Source organism: Nycticebus coucang, chromosome 17 (assembly GCF_027406575.1).
Source record: "Nycticebus coucang isolate mNycCou1 chromosome 17, mNycCou1.pri, whole genome shotgun sequence".
NCBI classification, from domain to species: domain Eukaryota; kingdom Metazoa; phylum Chordata; class Mammalia; order Primates; family Lorisidae; genus Nycticebus; species Nycticebus coucang.
Window position 1 is genome coordinate 20,655,184 of NC_069796.1, and position 20,235 is coordinate 20,675,418.

The following is a 20,235-nucleotide window of genomic DNA, read 5'->3' on the forward strand; positions in this document are numbered from 1 at the left end:
AGAAATTAGCCTCTTTAGGGGAAACAAGAAAGGTCAAATGCGTTAGGGAATGCTGTTGGGTAGGCAGTTTCCAGTTTCCAGCATTTTTCTGGGGACAGAATGGTGCAGAATGCCAGGTTCCCTACAGTCCCAGACTGTCCACTGTGACTCTCTGAGTTCATACGGCTCATGAAAGCTGCCCCAGAGAATGAAGCACAGGCCTCATCAGTAGTATTTTTAACAGTAGGTTGAGACTCTACCCATGTGATTTTGGAAAGGTTTCTTGTTTTTACAATCTTGAGGCTTAAGAGTACTGTCTGACCCAAGGGAATTCAAAGGCAAAACATGAAAGCTGGTATAATTGAAGGGAAGGTGAAGATTGTAAAATAACAGGTTTCTTTTTAGCTTTGGTTGGTAACTAACTTGTGTTTGTGTGTGTGTGTGTTTTTAACTTGGATAGCTAATAAAAATCTGTTCTTAAATATAATTTTTTTTCTCTATTATGCATTAGTTTTCCGGCCTTATTGAAAAAAACTTATTAAAAAAGTTGTTTATAAATATGAAATAACTGGCTTAGAGAATTTTAGTCTAATTTTAGAAATGAGAGTTCTGCTGCTTCATGGGTGAGATATTAATAAACTAAGTTTTCTAAAGTGTTTCACAAAGTTAACATTATAAAAGGCTTTCCAATTATAAGAAGTAATAAAACACAACACAAGGGTAAAATGGCATATAGAAAAAGATAATAAAGGAAAAATATGGGAAGCTTCTTAATCTTGGGGCCAGGAACTTATATTGGCCTATTTTAGCCAATAAATGATTTTGACTTCCTGGTGATTACACAATAGTTTACGTGTGCTGGTGTAAACACATCAGCACACTTACTTAGAAGCCTCCTAAGAACATGATCTTCTCCACTTGCTATTACAGAGAATTTTGAGAATTAGTCTTGGGCTACATTCCCACCTTTTCCCAACCAAATCCTTATTTTGTGTCACCCATGGAAAATATATGTTCCTGAGAAACCTGTGTCATTGTTGCCTGCCGGTGTAATAGGACAGACTACGCTGGCTCTAACCCCAGAGAAACAGACATGTTTGCAGGGAAAGAGCAAAAGAGTCCTCAATACAGAAATGGCTGTTTGACTTTGGAAGTGCTACAAATACTCAGTAGTGTGCCCTCAATTGAAAGTAGAGACCCATCAGGGGTCACGCAAAAGAGAGCAAAGTGTTGGAAACAAGTCCCTCCTTGTACGAGCTGGCGTGTTTTAGGTGTACATAATTCTCACAGAATTGGCTGGGAGACCCCTGCAAAGATCTGCTGGCAAATTGGCACCCACTAAAACAACTGTGACTTTCAATAAAAATCCATGCCATGGGTGCCAAGGCAAACTTGTGAGAATTGTCCGCTTTCAGGCAACCCAGACAAAAACCTTAGGAGGGCTGAGTCACTGTTTAAAGAGTGCTACAGGAGCCAAGAGAAATGCATTCCTGTTTTATCTGAATACAGGTGCTTGTAACTGGCAGAGCTGCAGTGAAACACATTTGCATTTCGTACCTGGAGCCTGGTTTGGGCTCATCCTAACCCAGTCAGAGAAAACAATGAGGTTCAGTGGGTCCTTTTTTCTGAGCTGTTATCTGAAAGTTTCAGTAATGTGGTGGAACCTGATCTTACATTTGAAGATTTGGTGATTAATTGATAATTTGGGAGGAATCTCGTTTTCATGTTTTCACATAAATTGTATTTTCTATGCACTAAAAGAAAAACAATATTCTTAACAAAGTTAAAAGGCAAGTTTGATTACAAAACTGAAAACCTTAAGAAAATATATTCTTTTTCTTTTTGGCATTTGAATTTCAGATTCTTGTCAAATGTGAGCTGCCTTCAGTTGTCTTAGTGGTAAATCAGAATGTCACCACTTGACCTTGGCAAAGTTACCTGGTAATGAGGATGAAAGGTACATGGAACAATTTCTGTACATCTGAGTCACTGAGTTTTCCTTCAACAGCACAAATGTGTCATCCGTTTTGTCATGACTTGTCTTGAGCAATAGAAGCCAGCCTGCAAGTCAGGAGGCAAAATTCACACATAGATCTTCATCCATAAATGCATAGATTTTTCTGGAAGGATACACAAGAAGTTGGTAAAAGAAGTTGCTGCTGAGGTAGGTAGGAATCTGGTGAGTCAGGGTGGGGAGAGAACTTACTTTTTTATTTTTCAGTTTTGTACTGTGGGTCTATATCTATGTGTGTGTGTGTGTACACATACATCGCCCATTCCAGAAAATGTAAATATGTAATAATAAAGTAGGAAAAACCATATCATCATTGGTTCTGCTTTAAATTAGGTAGACAATTTTCTCCCTCTAGACCAGATGCCTCTTTTCCAAAACAAGGTAAAATAGAGTTTAACTGCAAAAATAGCTAAAGTTTCTTAAAACAGTGACTTCTATAATAATAGAAGTAAAATTTTCCATTCTGAGTCTTTTGTTGCAGCAATAATATATTGTTAACAATAACAATATGAAACTTAAGCATTATCTTACCAACCAAAAAGTTCAAAATTCTCTGATTGTTTATTGAACAGCTGCTCTCAGGAAGCAGCTTTAGGGGAGAAGAAGGGAAAGGGAGAAGTTCACTGGAGTGAAAGGTGGGAGGACAGGAGAGCTGGGGGAGTTAAGGCCCAGAAGATATAACAAGTAGGGCACATGCAGGGGTAATCTGGTTAAAGCCAAGTTCCCCTGGCAGGGATTGTCACTCACAAGAGCCTCTGCCTGTCTTTCCTTTTCTAGGAGCTGACTCTGGTGCAACTGCCCCAGACTAGCCCAGCTGACTCTGTCTTCCTGTGTTCCTATAACTGGGCCCTGGCCTCACACCTCAGGGTCTGTCCTTGGCTGCCCATCAGAGAGCTCCTACTTCACTCTTGCCTGCTCTGATTCCATTAAAGTTTTCATGGGGAGTGCTCGCTTCGGCAGCACATATACTAAAATTGGAACGATACAGAGAAGATTAGCATGGCCCCTGCGCAAGGATGACACGCAAATTCGTGAAGCGTTCCATATTTTTCTTAATGATTGACAAAAAAAAAAAAAAAAAAAGTTTTCATGGGGAAGACAGTCATGGGAACTTTCTATCCCTGCACTGCAGAAGTGATTTTGCCCTTAGTTGCATACAACTGGATGTCTACAGCTCAGCTATGTGGGGCAGGTGGTACGGGAAACAGCAGGGCTGTAAAGTGAGTCAGGAAGGGCCTGTGTGCACATTTCAAAGACATCCTCACTTATTGGCTGTAGACTCTCTGAAACCAAGACTCTCTGGCCCTGATGCTTTGTTTGTGATGGAACCTGTTAGTTATGCACCCTGAGTCTGGAAGGAGCCTACTGACTCAGCCTATTCTAGAAAAATAAAGCATAACTCCTAGTCCATTTATACACAGAGAGACCAGAGCACGAGGTAAACCTTAGTACCACTAACATCTGGGACCAAGTAATTCTTTTTATGGAGGGCTGAGATGGGCTTTGGGAGAAGTTCCCAGCACCCCTGCACTCTCCCCATTAGTAACACTCCCCTTCATGCCCTATTTGACAGGCAAAAATTTCTCTAGACATTGTGAAATGTCCTCGGCAGGGGAGGGATGGGCAGGAATCATCACCAGTTGGGAACCGCTGATCCAGAGGATGTTTTCACAAGTTTTGTTTTGATTCACGTGGAGTCAGCTCAGGGTGGGTGTCTGAACACTGCCTGCTTTTCCTGGCATCCTCATCTGTCACCACGCGCCCTCAATCTGGCCCCATCATCAGATGATCGGTGAGGACAAGGGGGCGTGTGAGTCAGCTGAAGGCTTTCAGAGTTCAAGGAAGCCTCTCTAAGGCAAACAGACTAGCCTTGCTGGTATTGATCACCTCTTTGGTAAAACCATCATGAGTTATTACTCTAACCAAGTTTCTGCCTTAGCAAAGATCTGTAGAAATCAAGTGAGGAGAGACAGAAAACGTCACCTGTCATAGCAAAGGGAGATCCTGGTAGAAAATTGCCTGGCACAAGACTTGGCATACAACAAGAAAACCTTTCTTCTTTCTCTCTCAGAACACAGGGCTCCCCACGAACCAGCTCCATCTCGCTCTCTCTACTCACTCATAGTGGTGACAGTTTCCATACCAGAGACAGTGGGTGAGACTTAAGTTTTGGACTCTGTACTTTTTGGATGGATTATAATCATATTTATCAGGGCTTGAAATCAATCTGAAGAACCTGTACTTTTTCCCACTCCACCCCAATATCCATGGCATGGTAAAGGGAGCTTGGGAGAAGAGCGGCTAAACATGTCAAAGCCATTGTGATTGACAGAAACCAGGAAAAAGTCTGAGCTGAGCTGATTGGGATGGCGCTGATGATGTTCTAGGAAGATGCTTCAGTGAGAGAAGGGGAATAGAAACCAAATGATGAGGTAGAGAGGTGACTAAAAATGAAGAGGGACGGAGGAGAACGGAACCAGTGGTTTAAATCACTCTTACTCAAGGAGAGGGTCAGATCACACAGCAATGCAGGTGGTTTTTGTTTTGTTTTGTTTCATTTTTAAGATGAAGGACACCCTTCTGTTTATAAGTCAAAAGGGAGGAAAAAAAGGAGGAATTAAAGGTGCTAGAAAAGAGGGCTAACTGGGGAAGCAGATCACCAGGGAGAAGCAACGTCCCTTTCTCTGAGACTGGTGGAAAGAATGAGAATAAGCAGGGATTCTTTTTGAACTTACTGTCCTCGATTAAGTAATTGAAATGCCTTTCACAAAAATGCACACGAAACAGTAAAATATGAGTTATCAGCCATGAACCCTTTAATTTAAACCAGCTTTAGGAATCTTCGGGTAATGAACTAGTGATTAAGGATCTATTAAATATTTATTGTTCCCATGCCAAAAGGTTTTGGACTTCTGCCAAATGTCAAATCTCCAAAAAGAGGCAAAATTGTTTCAAAACGTTTATATTATATGAAGAGAAAAACTTTAACTAAATGCTGATCTGGCCTTAATGTCTTGTAACTGCAGTCGTCCCTTAATGTCTTGTAACTGCAGTTGTTTTCAACCCAACTGGTCACTATTATCTCTTTTTACAAGAAAAGTGCTCAGCATAGTGGGCACAGATGCACTGACCACCTACTGTGTGCAAATGCTGTGTTCAGTGTTGATGTGGGGATGTTGGGTAGAGAGCTGAGCCCGGGCCTCCCAGAAAGCCAGGCTGTGACATGTCGCCAGCACTCACAGCGAACACTGAGAACTCAGAATCCTGGGTCCTTGAAACACAAGGTTCAGTGGTGAGTATATACAAAATATTTTATTGTTAGTAGAACACTAGAAGGAATACTAAAGAAACATCCTCTGTCTACAGGCAGAAAGATCAAAAAAACAGAAATCCCTTTATCTGGCTTGGCAATGTTTTTATTACGCCAGAGATAGAGCAAGGAAGACCTTGGACCCCTTTTTTCTTATTGGAGTCTGAATTTAAATCTGTGCCACATAAACAAATAACAATGTCCTCTGCTCAAATGCCTCGTCAATTTGAAAAAGTCAGACCAAAAATATCTTTTTGTCTTGAAAATAGTTGGCTGAACTAGATGTTATTTTGAAGTCCACGTCAACTCCAAGAGTTGCAGTTCTGTGATAAAACGACTCAAATGCACAGAAAATAGAATACATTTGTTGCCCCTTCTCAAACAAGTTTGTCTCTTGAATACAGGTAAGGGAAAATTTAGTGTACTGCTTTGTTTTGGCAATTTGGGAAGGGGTACCATGGTGTCTGTGGCCTCTTGACCACTTTTTCTGCACATCAGCTTGACCATGAGTTCACCTGAGGCCAACAACTTTGTCAGCTCTTTGGATGGGCGTCTCTCAGCCTGCATTCCTCATGGGAGCAGTGAAAATTGCTTTTGGAAGTGACATAATCTCAGATATTACCTTGGTTTGTGGCCCGCCAATGGGCTACAGCACATAAACAGATATGGGGCACATCTGTGGTGCTAAAATGTCATGGTGGGTGAGGGAGGATTAGGAAAATAGATCTTAAAAACTCTTGGTGGGGGAAGGGCAAAAATAAAAATGGTTGTGAAACCCTGCCTTAGGGGAAGAACTCTCTAAGGATTTAAGATTTGCTGGGCAAGATTCTGAAGCATCAAATACAATCAATTTTTTTTGAAGTTTTAAAAGGTCATATTTCAAGTGCATTCACCGTCCCTTCCCCCATTTTTTCTAAAGTACTACAGGACACGGTTTGCAATGTTCTTAATTTAGCCTTTTTTTTTTTTTCCAAAATATTAAACAATGGAGATTCCTCAAAGAAACAAATGTAGATTCATCAATCCGGGAATGAATATCTACTCAGAGGAAATCATTTTATCAAAAAGGTGTCTGAACTTGAATGTTTATAGCAGCACAATTCACTATTGCATAGATGTGGAATCCACCTAGATGCCCAATAATTCATGAGTGGATGAAGACAATGTGGTATATGTATACACCGTGGAGTACTGCTTACCTACACATTTAGACATTTTTAAATTCAATGCAGTATAGTATATAAAACTCAATTTATGCATAGCTTATTCTTGTGACAAAAGACATGTATTTATTTATTTTTATTTACTTAGTTATTTGAGACAAGAGTCTTGCTCTGTTGCCCAGGCTAGAATGCTGTTGCAACAATCTAACTCATGGCAACCTCAAACTCCTGGGTTCAAGCAATCAGGATAGAACCTGATCCTGGGTTCCTGCCTTGGCTCCTACCACCATGCCTGGCTAATTTTTCTATTTTTTGGTAGAGATGGGGGTTTCACTCTTGCTCACACTGGTTTCGAACTCCTGAGGTCAAGGGATCTTCCTGCGTTGGCCTCCCAGAGTACTAGGATTACAAGTGTGAGCTACTACACCTGGCCACAAAAGGCATATTTAGAAAATGACTCTCTCTCTCTTTTATGTGAGCCTATTTGGTACGGCAATCTGGAAGCAAGATCTGGCTGAATCAGTGGAAGAAAGGTTGTCGGTTACCAGAAAGACCTCCATGTCCATCCAGGTTTGCATTTGATCAGCCTTGCAAGCAGATTAAGCAGCTTAACACCCTGAGCCCCAGTTTCCTCGGCTGTTCAGCAAGGACACTAATGACTAACCACATAGGTTGTGACAGGATGAGGTAACAGATCATGTGGCTGGCACTCACTGTTTCTGCGTTAGGTGAGAAGTACAGAGTAAAAAATAATTGGGGAGAAGAGGACAAGTTTGCCAGACTTCACAAACTGTTTGGAGTCCCACTGCTGCCAGTAAAAAAAAATAAAAAATAAAAAAAATTCCTTGCACACAGAATATAGTCCCGGCCAAGTTTAAGTAAACCCAGAGTGATTATCAGTAGCTTGCAAAGATTGGGGCTTTATCTCAATGACGAGATGTGAAGATGGTCAGAGATGGCAGCAAGGAGAAGCATTCCTCCTGCTCCATAAAAATCACCATGATTTATTCCTTTCGTGAAAAAGTCAAGGGCAGGCACAACAGCTGTGATTTTAAGAAGGGAAGATAATCCAGAATTCCTAGTGGTGAGGCTGCTTCCATCAGGGGTCACATCTGGATTAGTGGTGGAGCCCAGCATCATGCCACAGTGACACAAGCATGATTGGACATCACGTAACTTGAAATAACTCGCAATTATTTTATGTAAGAAAAACTCAAGCAACAGCAAACCACACCAGCTCAAGTAAGGCCTTCAAGTCTTTGATTTGAGGCTGAGTTGAACGCCTGGAGCTGGAACAGAAGAAGGCATAGGGCTATCTTGAAGCTCATGCGGGTCGCTTGTTGCCCGCTCAACAGATGTGAGCAGTTTAGCTGCCCGCAATGTTATAAATAGGGATGGGTAAATATTTTGGATTCGTTAGCCTCCAAGCATGCTTTCAGATGTTTGGGGTTCGACCAGATAGAATACATCACACCAAGTACAGGCCCCCTTGGTTTTTTAGGACCGTATGTAATTTATGGGAAATGGAATCCATATGTTTCTGCTTCATTTACACTTAAATCATCAAAAGGTTGTATGTTGTAAGAGCTATTTGATGTCCAAGATGCCTTCTGAGTGTGTGTTTTTAAATATAAGCAGCTTAAAAGTTTTGGTTTCATTAAACCAGCAAAGTGGAGAGCAATGAGAGAGGGGAGGGAGGGAGAGATTGAGAGAGCAACCTAGGGAGACCTATTCTGCCAAGATGAAAGACATTTGAACACCAGGAAGTTCAATTTAGGCTGAAACTATAAACCAATGAATTTCAAATGAGATCAGAATTTGGGAGTAAATAAAGGATCCTCTCCAGGCACCTTCAGAAGCAGCTCCAATGAATGCAGAAAAGCAGCTTCCAACTCTCAGCAACTGCACCAGGAAAGAGAGGCCCGTGGAATGCACCACAGCTCCCCAGCTCACGACTGCCGTGAATGCACCACAGCTCCCCGGCTCACGACTGCCGCGAATGCACCACAGCTATCTGGCTCACAACTGCTGGAAGATCTGTTATTCTTGGGCCTCATGAGAGTATTGACCATAGTTTGGATGAACAACTCTTTGCTCTGTTTTACCACGGAATTATCAGCTTTTGCCATGTTTGCCTAGGGTTGAGCTCCTGTCATAGGCCTGCCCTTCCTGTCTGTCCTACTATCTGGAGCAAACACCCAACAGCTGGCTAATATTGTGTGTGCATTTGGGATCATGTTTATTTATTTACTGGGCAATTTATTTAGAGAAACAGCTCATTTAGCTCACAATAACCCCGACCATGAATGCAATTTATGTGAACTAAGAAATCTGTTAACTGGAGACCCAAAATTTAGTAATAGGTCACAGCTAAGACTAAGTGTTCTTAGTCTCAATATTTAGTCACTGCATGCTTTAACACTTGTGAGTATTTCACTGTGCAATCGTACCACAACTATCTTACTATGTCAGGGTACTTGTAAATAGGAGGTTTAAAAATTATTTCAGATTTAATTTTAAATGTTCACCTTAGTTTTAAAATGTATTTCTTAGCATACATTAGAAAAATAAACTAAACATAGCTTCTACATCTTGTAGTTTCTTGCGTTTTGGAACAACGCGTAGAACACCCTTTAAGCCTCAGAGAGGATATCCATCTCCCTGTTTTAGAAGAGACCAAACTCTTCCATCTGGATGACACGTTTAAAAGTCCCTAGAAAAGATCAATAAGATAATCAGCAAATATTGTGTCTTTTCTTCCTTAAAAATAGTTGTGTTTCTACAGCAAGAAGAGCCTTGTGGCTTAAGTGAATCTGCCTCTCCTTTCTGGACACTCAGGCCTTTGGTAAAGTTCCTGGAATTAATTTAAAAGAAGGTTGAGGGCCATACCTCTTTTGCTATCTGTTTCTGAGCTCCTTCACTCCTGTTTTGGATTTTCCCCAGTCTGTTACTAGAGAACTCAGTCCAGTCCCGTTTGTTGACAGGTTGCCAGGATACGTGGTGCAAATGCTCCTGTTACACAACACCAACACCTGCAAGACAGGATGTGAATTTGGAAGCTTTCAGCTAGTCTGTTTCCACCGGCCCCCTCCCTCAGTACCCAGAGGTTCTCGGAATGCCCTGATGAAAACCAAAATAGAAGGGTAGTGAGCACATCTTACAAGGTAAGGCTCTCAGAAGGCATGTTCTTTTGTCTGGTAACTTTTAGATCTCAAATCTCTTTCAACTGATAATAACTGCTTATTTTAGGGATCCTTGCTCTCTTCTACTTCCCTCTCACCACTATGCAGTAAGTATTTCCTTGCTATAAAAAATAAATTCAAAGAAAAATACTTATTTCTTAAGTAAAAAAAAAAAACCCTCAAGTACTACTAAACAGAACAGTCAATACCATTTACATCATTGGATGATGCTGGCAATGATGAATGAGCTGTGAATTAAATGTCCTAACAGCTAAAAGATAATTCAATTCCATTTAAAGGGATGACTTTTATAATACATTTCCTTCAATGAGAAGTAGATAAGTAGGTTTTTAACATTAATCCATTATATGTTTATTAGTTCTTTGTGAAAGAAAAAGCTATAATTACTCAATTGATTTGGATGGTTGTTTTACTAATTGAGATCAAGTCTATACCAAGTAAAATGTAACCAGTTTGGAGTTCTTAAATTCAAGTTCATAAAATCAATGAGTTTCATAGGTAATACCATGTAACCATCACCTTAGTCAAGGCAAGATCTTTCTGTCTCTCCCCAAAGTTTTCTTACATCCTTTCCAGCCTATCTTCTCTTCAAAGGTAATCACTGTTCTAACTGCTATCACCAAAGAATAGTTTGGCCACTCATAAACTCTGTATATCCATAGAATCATGCAATATATATTATTATATCTGAATTAGGATCAGCAGAATGTTTTTCAAGTTTTTCCTTGTTGCTTTTTATGTAAGTAGTTCAATTATTTTTACAGGTATGAGTGTAGCTACATCATCTGATTATTTTACACCTGGACATCTATTCTGTTAATGGTTATTTGGCTTCATTCTGGTTTGAGCCTTCTGTAACTAAAGTGACTATACATTCTTGTGCAAGTCTTTTCCCCCAAATTTTTTTATTTAAAAAATTTTCTAGGTATTATTGACAAATAAATTATGTATATTTATGGTGTACAATGGAATGTCTGATATATGTATACAGTGTGGAATGTTAGCACAGTCAACCTAATTAAAATATTTATCAACTCACATAGTTACCTTCTATTTTTTGGTAGTGAGAACACTTGGGATCTACTACTATAGATGCATAATATATAGTAGTAATATATACAACATATATTATATATAGTAGTAAATATACTACTATATATATACTAAATATGTTTTTACTACTATATATTTTTATATATAGTGTATATTTCTACGTATAACTATTTCTATATATAAATATATATTATCTATATATATTTACTAGTATAGTAGTAGATTTACTACTATGTACATATCACATACACACACACATATACACATGATGTATATGTATGCCATTATATATACTAAATATATATATTTACTACTATATATTATGCATAAATAGTAGTAGATCCCAAGTGTTCTCACTACCAAAAAATAGAAGGTAACTATGCGAGTAGTAATATACACAATATATATTATATATAGTAGTATATTTACTACTATATATATACTAATACTAGTATAAATATACTGGTATATTTACTACTATATATATACTAAATATATATTTTTACTACATATTTTTATATATAGTATATATTTCTACATATAACTATTTCTATATATAAATATATATTACCTATATATATTTACTAGTATAGTAGTAGATTTACTACTATGTACATATCACACACACACACATATACACACATAATGTATATGTATGCCATTACATATACATGTCTTGTAAACATTTCTTCCCAATCTGTGGATCACCCTTTAATATCTTAAAAATGAGCAGAAGTTTCTAGCTCAGAGGAAGTATAATTTATTGTATTTTTCTTTTATATTTATTGATTTTGTGTTGTCTATAAAATCTTTGCACACATGAACATGTTTTCCTGTGCTTTCCTCTAGAAGCTTTGTAGTTTTGGCTTTATATTTAGCTCTATGATCTATCTTGAATTAACTGTGTGTGGTGAAAGTAGAGAATTGATATTAATATTTTCCCTATATATATTCAGCTTGTTACACTATCTTTTTTTTTTTTTTTTTTTTTAATAGACAGAGTCTCACCTTTTTTTCCCTAGTGGAGTGCTATGGCATCATAGCTCACAGCAACCTCAAACTCCTGGGCTCAAGCGATTCTCTTGCCTCAGCCTCCTGAGTAGCTGGGACTACAGGGGCCTGCCGCAACACCTGGCTATTTTTTTAGAGACAGCGTCTCACTCTTGCTCGAACTGGTCCAGAACCTGTGTGAGCTCAGGCAATCTACCTGCCTTGGCCTCCCAGAGTGCTAGGATTACAGGCGTGAGCCACCGTGCCCAGCCTCCACTATCATTTTTTTTTTTTTTTTATTGTTGGGGATTCATTGAGGGTACAATAAGCCAGGTTACACTGATTGCATTTGTTAGGTAAAGTCCCTCTTACAATCATGTCTTGCCCCCAGAAGGTGTGGCACACACCAAGGCCCCACCCCCTCCCTCCTTCCCTCTCTCTGCTTTTCCTCCCCCACCATGACCTTAATTGTCATTAATTTTCCTCATATCAAAATTGAGTACATAGGATTCATGCTTCTCCATTCTTGTGATGCTTTACTAAGAATAATGTCTTTCACTTCCATCCAGGTTAATATGAAGGATGTAAAGTCTCCATTTTTTTTTAATAGCTGAATAGTATTCCATGGTATACATATACCACAGCTTGTTAATCCAATCCTGGGTTCATTTTTAAAAAGTATTTTCCTGTCTTCATTGAATTGTCTTGGCATCTTTGTCAAAACTGAATTGACCTTATATGTGAATTGACCATATATTTCTGAGCTTTTTGTTCTGTTACGTGGATCTATTTCTCTGGCCTTATTGGCATCATTCATTTTAATAAGCCAACTTATCTTGGGTTGTAGGTATCGAAGTAACTATTCAAGATAAATATGAAAGTTAAGTCCCTCCAGGACTGCTAGCCAGTGGAATCATACACAGAATGAGAATCAGGCTGGACATTTGTTCTTGTATGTTGCTCCAATGTTTTCCTAGGCAGTAACCTGATTTTAAAGGATTCTTTAATAAGCAAAAGCCAAAAATATAGTTATAAATGTATTCAAGAATCATAATGTCAGTTACAAAAAAATATGTATTTTTCAAACTCATATGAATGTGATTTGAACTTAAATAAATGAATTTTAATTTATTCATTCATTCAATCATTCATTGAGTGTCTGCTATATTCCAGACACTGTTCTAGACAGGGGAAAGGAAGAGGAGAATATTTTCTCATAATTTCTTCAAAAAAACCATTTTTTGTAATATCTGCACTATTGCCTATTAAGCACATATTTCTTACAATAAGAGGAAAAAATCTGTACCTGATAAAATAAACATCAGATTAAATATCTTCACATATTCCTATGAATTGACAAAAATCATCAATACTCAAATGTTTACTAGGGAAAGTCGCTTCCTAGTTTTCCAAATTTTACTATCACTGCCATAAAATACCCATTTCTTTTGAGCCTGAAAATGTAAACTGGCATTCTATATCAGTTGTGTTTTCCAGCTTATTTTAGAATTTTAATCTTATATGCTGTTTTTAAGAGAAATTTGTTCACAAACTAAATCTAGTGATCACACTTCCTTTTCTGAGTCTTCATAATTTAAATGACTGTGTAGTCATTTTCACAGACTCTGGTGAATGAAACATTTTCAAGAATATACGCAGTTCTGGAAAGGAGTTCCAGAATGGTGAAGAATGGGAAGAATCCCAGAGCACCCTTTCTCAGGGGGCCGATGCTTCCTGTGGAGTCTTACAAACACAGAGAAGCCTTCTCTAAATATCACAGCACACAAATATGGCAAGAGGGAGATGCCGTGCTGGGCACAGCAGAAAGGGAGAATGTAAGGAGGAATATTGTTAATAGGTTAACAACAAACTACGCACAGCGTGCCCAGGGTGCAGTGCAGCCAAGCGTCTGTCTGAGAGGAGACTCTAAGGGAACCCAGTGGAACTCCGTGCAAGCAAAGCTTGGGGGATTCTGGTTGCATTGAGTGGTGTCTTATAAATTCACGTTGATTAATAATTGGATGTTTCACTGTTAAAATGAAGTCTCATTTGTGAGGTAGCAATTTTCTCTTATCAATGTCCGGATAATAAATAGCTTAGGCCTTGGAGGTCACTCTGCCAATGTAGTGAAAAAAGAGTCAAAGGCAAATGCATGAAGGATGCCACAGGCTGTGTTTCAATAAAACTTGACTTATAAGAAGAGATGGGCAGTTGGCCAGATTTGGCCTGTAAGCCATAGTTTGTTAGTTTTTGTTCTAATGTTCAGGGAATTCTGACGAAATACCTTCAAAAACTCATCATTGATATTGAAAAGCCTGTGGTCTTGAAACTGTTCTTCAAGTATCTGATACTTATGTGCTCTCTTCAGAAGAGATGTGACTCCCAAGGAGAACTAAATTTTGAGTCATCAGCATTCAGAACTTATATGGTTAAGAGTGATAATGTGTGACTCAGCTCGGGAAAGGCAAACTCTGCGCCTCTCCTTCAGCTCTCTACCTGTTCATGCCGTGTGCCTAGCGCATGGCGGAGCTGGTCAGACAGCTCATTTGTTGTGTGAGTCTAGCTCTGTTCTGTGGGGAACTCTAGCCATCCATTCTCATGACTTATTCCTTGACAAATGACCTTTATAACATGAGGTGCAGCGCTTGCTCCCATCCATAGAGTTTGCCTGGATTTTCACTTATCTTGGATACAGTAGAGTTATTCTTCTGAAGCTGTATACTATTCTAGTACTAATTCCTTGAGTTAGTTTCGTAAAGAAGAATAACCAAGAGGCAAATGGTCAGGGATGCCTAAGGCTTGAGAAAAATGCAAAATTGGCTATTAAAGCTTCCTTTCCAAAAGTCCTTTTATGGTTTCTATTCCTCTATTTAAGTAATACACTTGAGTTTTCTTTAAAAATTGAATACAGGCTGGGCACGGTGGCTCATGCCTATAATCCAACACTCTGGGAGGCCAAGGCAGGTGGATTGCTTGAGCTCAGAAGTTCAAGACCAACCTGAGCAAAAGTGAGACCGCATTTCAACTAAAAATAGAAAAACTAGCTGGGCATAGTGGCCCACGCCTGTAATCCCAGCTACTTATGACACCATGGCACTCTACCCAGGCAACAGAGTGAGACTCTGTTTAAAAAAAAAAAAAAAAATATATATATATATATATATATATAAATTCAAGCTCATGCTCATTTCATGCAACTCAGTCAATATCCAATCTGTTTTGTTGGCACCTATAGTGTGACCGGCCCTGGGCTGGATGCTGGGGCTATAACTAAGTAGAAAGCAAATAAGCCTCTGTTTTCCTGCAGTTTGCAGCCAAGTGAAGAAATAAATATCAAACAAATACACAAAACAGAAATATACATACTAAGTGCTGTGATGAAAATAAGGAGTGACATCACTGAACCAAACTGTCATGATGGTGCCAGCAGCAATTACATATATACACAACATAAGGGCCAGTATATATGCATGTGTGTGTGCGCGCTTGTGTGTACGGTATGTGTGAGAGAGAATGAGAGAGGTTATTTGAGAAAGAGTAGTCAGGAAAGGTCTCTCTGAAACCTAAAGGATGAAATTGAAACAGCCAAGCAGAGAACTGGAGGAAGATTCAGGCGATGGTAAGACCATGTGCAAAGCCTTTCTCCAGTCCCCAGCCCCCAACCCACCCCAGAATGAGAAAGAGTTTGGCTGCTCTGAGCAACTGAGAGGTAAACATGGATGAAGCCGAGATCAGAAAGAAGAAAGTAAAAGGCGACCAGGGCAGAGATTGAGGGAGGTGCCAGATTAAGGAGGGCTTTCACGGTTAAGCGTTTGGACTTTGAGAGTGGTGGGACCACCATGGGGTATTTAGTCCGGGGAGACTGGAGTTTTCATCTGAATCTAAGGAGTTGAATATTTTGCTCTGAGAAAGACAGATTAGCAGAGGGGAGGGTAGAAGTAATTATTCACCTACAAGCTGAAACAGCCCCAGAGGGGGAGACACCCCCATTCCCCTGACTAACAGTAGACTTACAAAACCTCCAAGAGGAATAACCGGCCACTTCACAGGGCACGTAGCAATGCTTCTATATGAGTTAAGTAATGTCACAAGAGGCTATCCACTATCAAGGGAGAATGGAGACAGGAGCAAAAGATTATGGGCAAGGAGACGCAGAAAGCAGAAAAAAAAAGAAAAACAGGAGATGAGAAAGGGGACCAGGAGGAAAGTGGAAGAAGATGGCTACAGTAAGATAAGGTGTTTTCTTTCCTGCTAAATTATCAATAGGCAATTATGTGAAATTTAAAAAGACTGGTATCCTTCTCTTAGTCTCTTCTTCCTGCCCTGTAAGCCAGCGGTTCTCAACCTGTGGGTCACGACCCCTTTGTAACAATGAAAATATATCCTGCATATCAGATATTTACATTACGATTCGTAGCAGTAGCAAAATTACAGCTATGAAGTAGCAATGAAAATAATTTTATGGTTGGGGGTCACCCCACCATGAGGCACTGTATTAAAGGGTCGCCACATAAGGAGGCATTAGGAAGGTTGAGAACCACTGCAAAGCCCCGCAGCGAGCTGGAGAGTTCAGCTGGAGAGCTGCCAGGAAGGAAAAGGACCTCATGGCCTTCTCAGCCTGGGCCCCTGCCAGTGTGACTTCTCCCAAGCTCCAAGATATGGTCAAAATGTTTGTTAATACAATCACTGGTAAATGAAAAGAATAAAATGTTAAGAAGTGAGGATTCAACATAGAAATTATAAGCAATTGGACAAAACCTCAAAACTCAATTTTCATTTAGATTCTCAACCAACCATTGTCCTTATTACTACCAGTTGACCTAGTTATAATCTGGAATATTATGACCAAATAAGTGTTAGATGGATAGGAATTCTGGCATGGATTAATTACTAAATGAAGAATACGACAAAGATTGTCGATATATTCCCTTGACCTAGAAAGAAATACGGAGAGAGATATGTAAGGGTGCGTGTGTGTGTGTGTGTGTGTGTGTGTGTACTAATGTGTGTGTGTGTGTGTGTACTAATGTCTATGAGCAACTGGACACAGCGTGCTCAGTGAGGGGACAATAAATATTACCAGGCTGAGCACAGTGACTCACACCTATAATCCCAGCACTTTGGGAGGCTGAGACAAGAGGATTACTTGAGGCCAGGAGCTTGAGGTTATAGTGAGCTATGGTCACACCACTGCACTCCAGCCTGGGCAACAGAGTGAACCCTGTCTCTAAAATAAGTAAAAAACTATTATGATAAAATTCCAATTTCTTGACAATCAAGTATACATATTTATGGAAAGAATGCAGATGAACCTATTTATTTTCTGAGAAAATATTTGCATTATGGTTCATTTAAAAATCATAACCGTGTAATATAGGGTTTAATATTTACATTCCTTAAATCAGTTCCTGGCATTTCCTCTCAAAAACACTGAATGGTTGTGCAATATTAAAAAAAGGTAAAGCTGCTTTATCTGTTCAGTTCTAAGTGAACTATCTTATACCCAAAACACATGATGTTTCGATCGGCAAAATTAAAACCACATTTTCATCTTAAGTTAACCTATTTCCCATGTAAAACACCCATGTCAAGTGGTGTTTGATTATTTTAATAATTGGGGCCTTCATGGGTGATAGGAAGTTTCCAAATAAAGCTTTCAACGGAGATTCCCAGTAGAAGTAGAACGGGAATGCCGTTTCAGCTAAAATTACTTAAATCAACAGCATTTCATTCCTTGCTGAAATAAAATAGGTTTTCTTGTCCCAAATAATGTAGTAATCTTTAATGTAACTGAATTTATTTCACTGTTGATTTTGTAACCATGCTTTAACAATTAACTGAAAAGGATCAAGATTTGTGATGTCAACTTACCATTCTCCCCCATGGTATTTACGGGACAGATCCTGAATGTCTGTATTTCCAAATATTGATTCCATAGTGCTTTGAGATATTATTTTATTTGATGCATTTTCCCTATAAACATGATCTTATAAGATCCTGATATTTCAAAAATTAGAAAACAAAGAATATGATCATCTGAACAAGTAAATGAAAACCAGCTTACAACCCTTAAAAGCAGTAAAATGCTGAAAAATTGTCACATCCCACTGAAAGCAAAGAGTGTGGGAGGAAGTATGTCTCATCTACACGTTCCCGTTCTGGGGTCAGGGCGAATGATTCCCTGGATAGACAAGGAAAACTCTTATAAGGCAGCTTAGGAGTAATTTGCCATTTAGCGGATCATCGTTCAGTCTTTGTAGGTAGGACTTCTGGCGTGAATGACCAGAAAAAGTAAAGGGGGAGAGTGAAAGGGAGAGGATGTTGGCGATGCCTGCTGTTGGTGTCCGCCGCACCTCAGTGGATGGAATTCCCTGAAAGGTTTACCCGGTGGCTGGGCTAATCATAAACCACCACAGAAAACCCTCGCAAGTGAAGAGTCCTGCTAGACCCTAGGATCGGGGACCCTATCTGCTATGGTTTGAATGCTTTTGTCCCCTCCACTATTCATATCGAAACTTAATTCTCTTCTATATTCAGGTTTTGCCAAAATGTGATAGTACTAAAATGAATCTTAAAGCGGTGATTAGGCTGCGAGCACGCTTTCCTCGTTAATGGAATTGAGGCCCTTACAAGAGGGCTTCCTGGGCAGTGCCTGTGGCTCAAGCAGTAGGGCACTGGCCCCATATACTGGGGGTGGGGGGGGTGTGTTTAAGCCCAGCCCCAGCCAAAACTGTAAAAAAAAAAAAAAAAAAAAAAAACAGAAGAAAGAAAAGGAAAAAGGGAGGGGGCTTCCTGCAGCATGCAGCTAGCTAGCTTGCCACTCTCTGCTGTGTGAGGTTGTGGCAAGAAGGCCCTCAGCAGAAAAAATGCCAGTGCCTCAATTTTGGACTGCCCAGCCTCCAGAATTAGGAGAAAATTCGGTTCTTTATAAAGGACCCAATCCATGGTATTCTGTTACAGCAGCATAAACATAACACATCAGGATTGATCCATCTGCTCTGTCTGCAAGTGCTAGGAAAGAGGGGGCATAATTTAAATTATGTCCTGGGCAGTAGCTACAGTCATGATGGGAAAGACCAGCCTGTCACTGAAACATGGGTATTGCTGAGCTCCTGATTATTTCCAGAGTTCTCACTCTGACACACAAAAAAATTCCTCTAAAGTGACTGGAGTCATATTTCCTTTGTAGTGACACATGTTCCTCATCAATACAGAATTGAAGTAAACATGGTGTAATAACCAGCACATTAACTCATGAGTGGAAGAATTAGGTTACTTGGAAATATCTCTAATAAATGGTGTCAGTGATAAAAAAAAAAAAAAACAATAATAATTATGTCACAAAATATCTGTTCTGGGCTCCTTTACCAGAGGCATCATCCTGAGCTAGATTATTACATAAATCCAGTCACAGCGAGGACCTTCTTGCCCTGCTAAAGTATCCTCACCCAGTGGTGAATTTATTGTAAGGATATATGTGTGTGGAAACCCAGGGGAAGCTCACAGCCGGGTCTCAGGAAGGAAGCACAGGGACTAGCTGGTCTAGGGGAATTCCTAACCAAGGGGTGGAGGTTCTCTTGTCCACACACAAGAATCATTCCTGTCATTTTTCACAGAAGTTTCAGAATTCGATGGGGAAAGTCAAAGGAACTTCTCAACCAAATGACTTTTATTTATTCATTTATGTTTAGCGTCTCTCCGAGTAATGCTTTTTTCTTTTTTTTTAAATTTCATATGAATATCTGAATACAAGCAATTAGTTTCCACCATTTGCCTTTGTTAGGTAAAGTCTAAGTTGCAGTTGAGCCCTTCACGGAAGAGGTGTGCCCTATACCCCTACATTGCACCTGCTAGGTGAGAGTTTACTAGATCCCATCCCCCTCTCCTCTCCCCTTTCCTGCCCCTCCTCCCCCCACTGGAATTTAACTGTATTTTCCCCCTGTGTGGGCATCTAGCGGTTTTCTCCAGCAGGGGATATCTTGTGTAAGCTTTCCCTGATAAATAACAGTTGTAGCATTGAGGGTTCTGGCTCACCAGTGAGCTCTAACCTCGTGGCCTGTGCCTTGTTTATAAAACGTGATGTGAAGTGGAATGACGATAGCTTTTGGATAACTCATCTAATACACAGAAGGATGAGAGATGTTGGGAGAACGGCAACCAAAAGCTCATGTTCAGAAACAGCCCCAGCTTGTGGGTGTGTCTAAACGCCCAGGGCTCCAGAGTCAGCTCCGGGGAAGTCTTGGTGAGCATATCAGGAGATAGAGGCACATTCATTCACACACACTGCGGCCACTCAGCCTGCCTTGTGGGCGCTGCTGTTTTTGATTTCCTTCCCAGGAATTTTCCTCAGAAACAGCTTTGGGTGGAGAGAGCCTTATTAACAAAGAGTGTTGATGTCTGTAATAAATGGTAATGATGATCGATTTAAGTGTTAGCCAGGCTCCGGGAGGCATCGGCCTCCTGGAGGTGAAGAAAACTAAGGTACGACTTGAAGACTGTTGGAGGGTAAGTGGGTGATGTGGC

At 39.8% G+C, this 20,235-nt stretch overlaps 1 non-coding gene across 1 annotated transcript; it reads left to right on the forward strand.

The window, feature by feature from the left end:
- The first annotated feature begins 2,937 nt into the window (after positions 1–2,937).
- Positions 2,938–3,044, forward strand: LOC128569467 (U6 spliceosomal RNA). Its single transcript, XR_008375402.1, has one exon. It is a non-coding gene; the product is annotated as a U6 spliceosomal RNA (small nuclear RNA).
- The last annotated feature ends 17,191 nt before the right edge of the window (positions 3,045–20,235 follow it).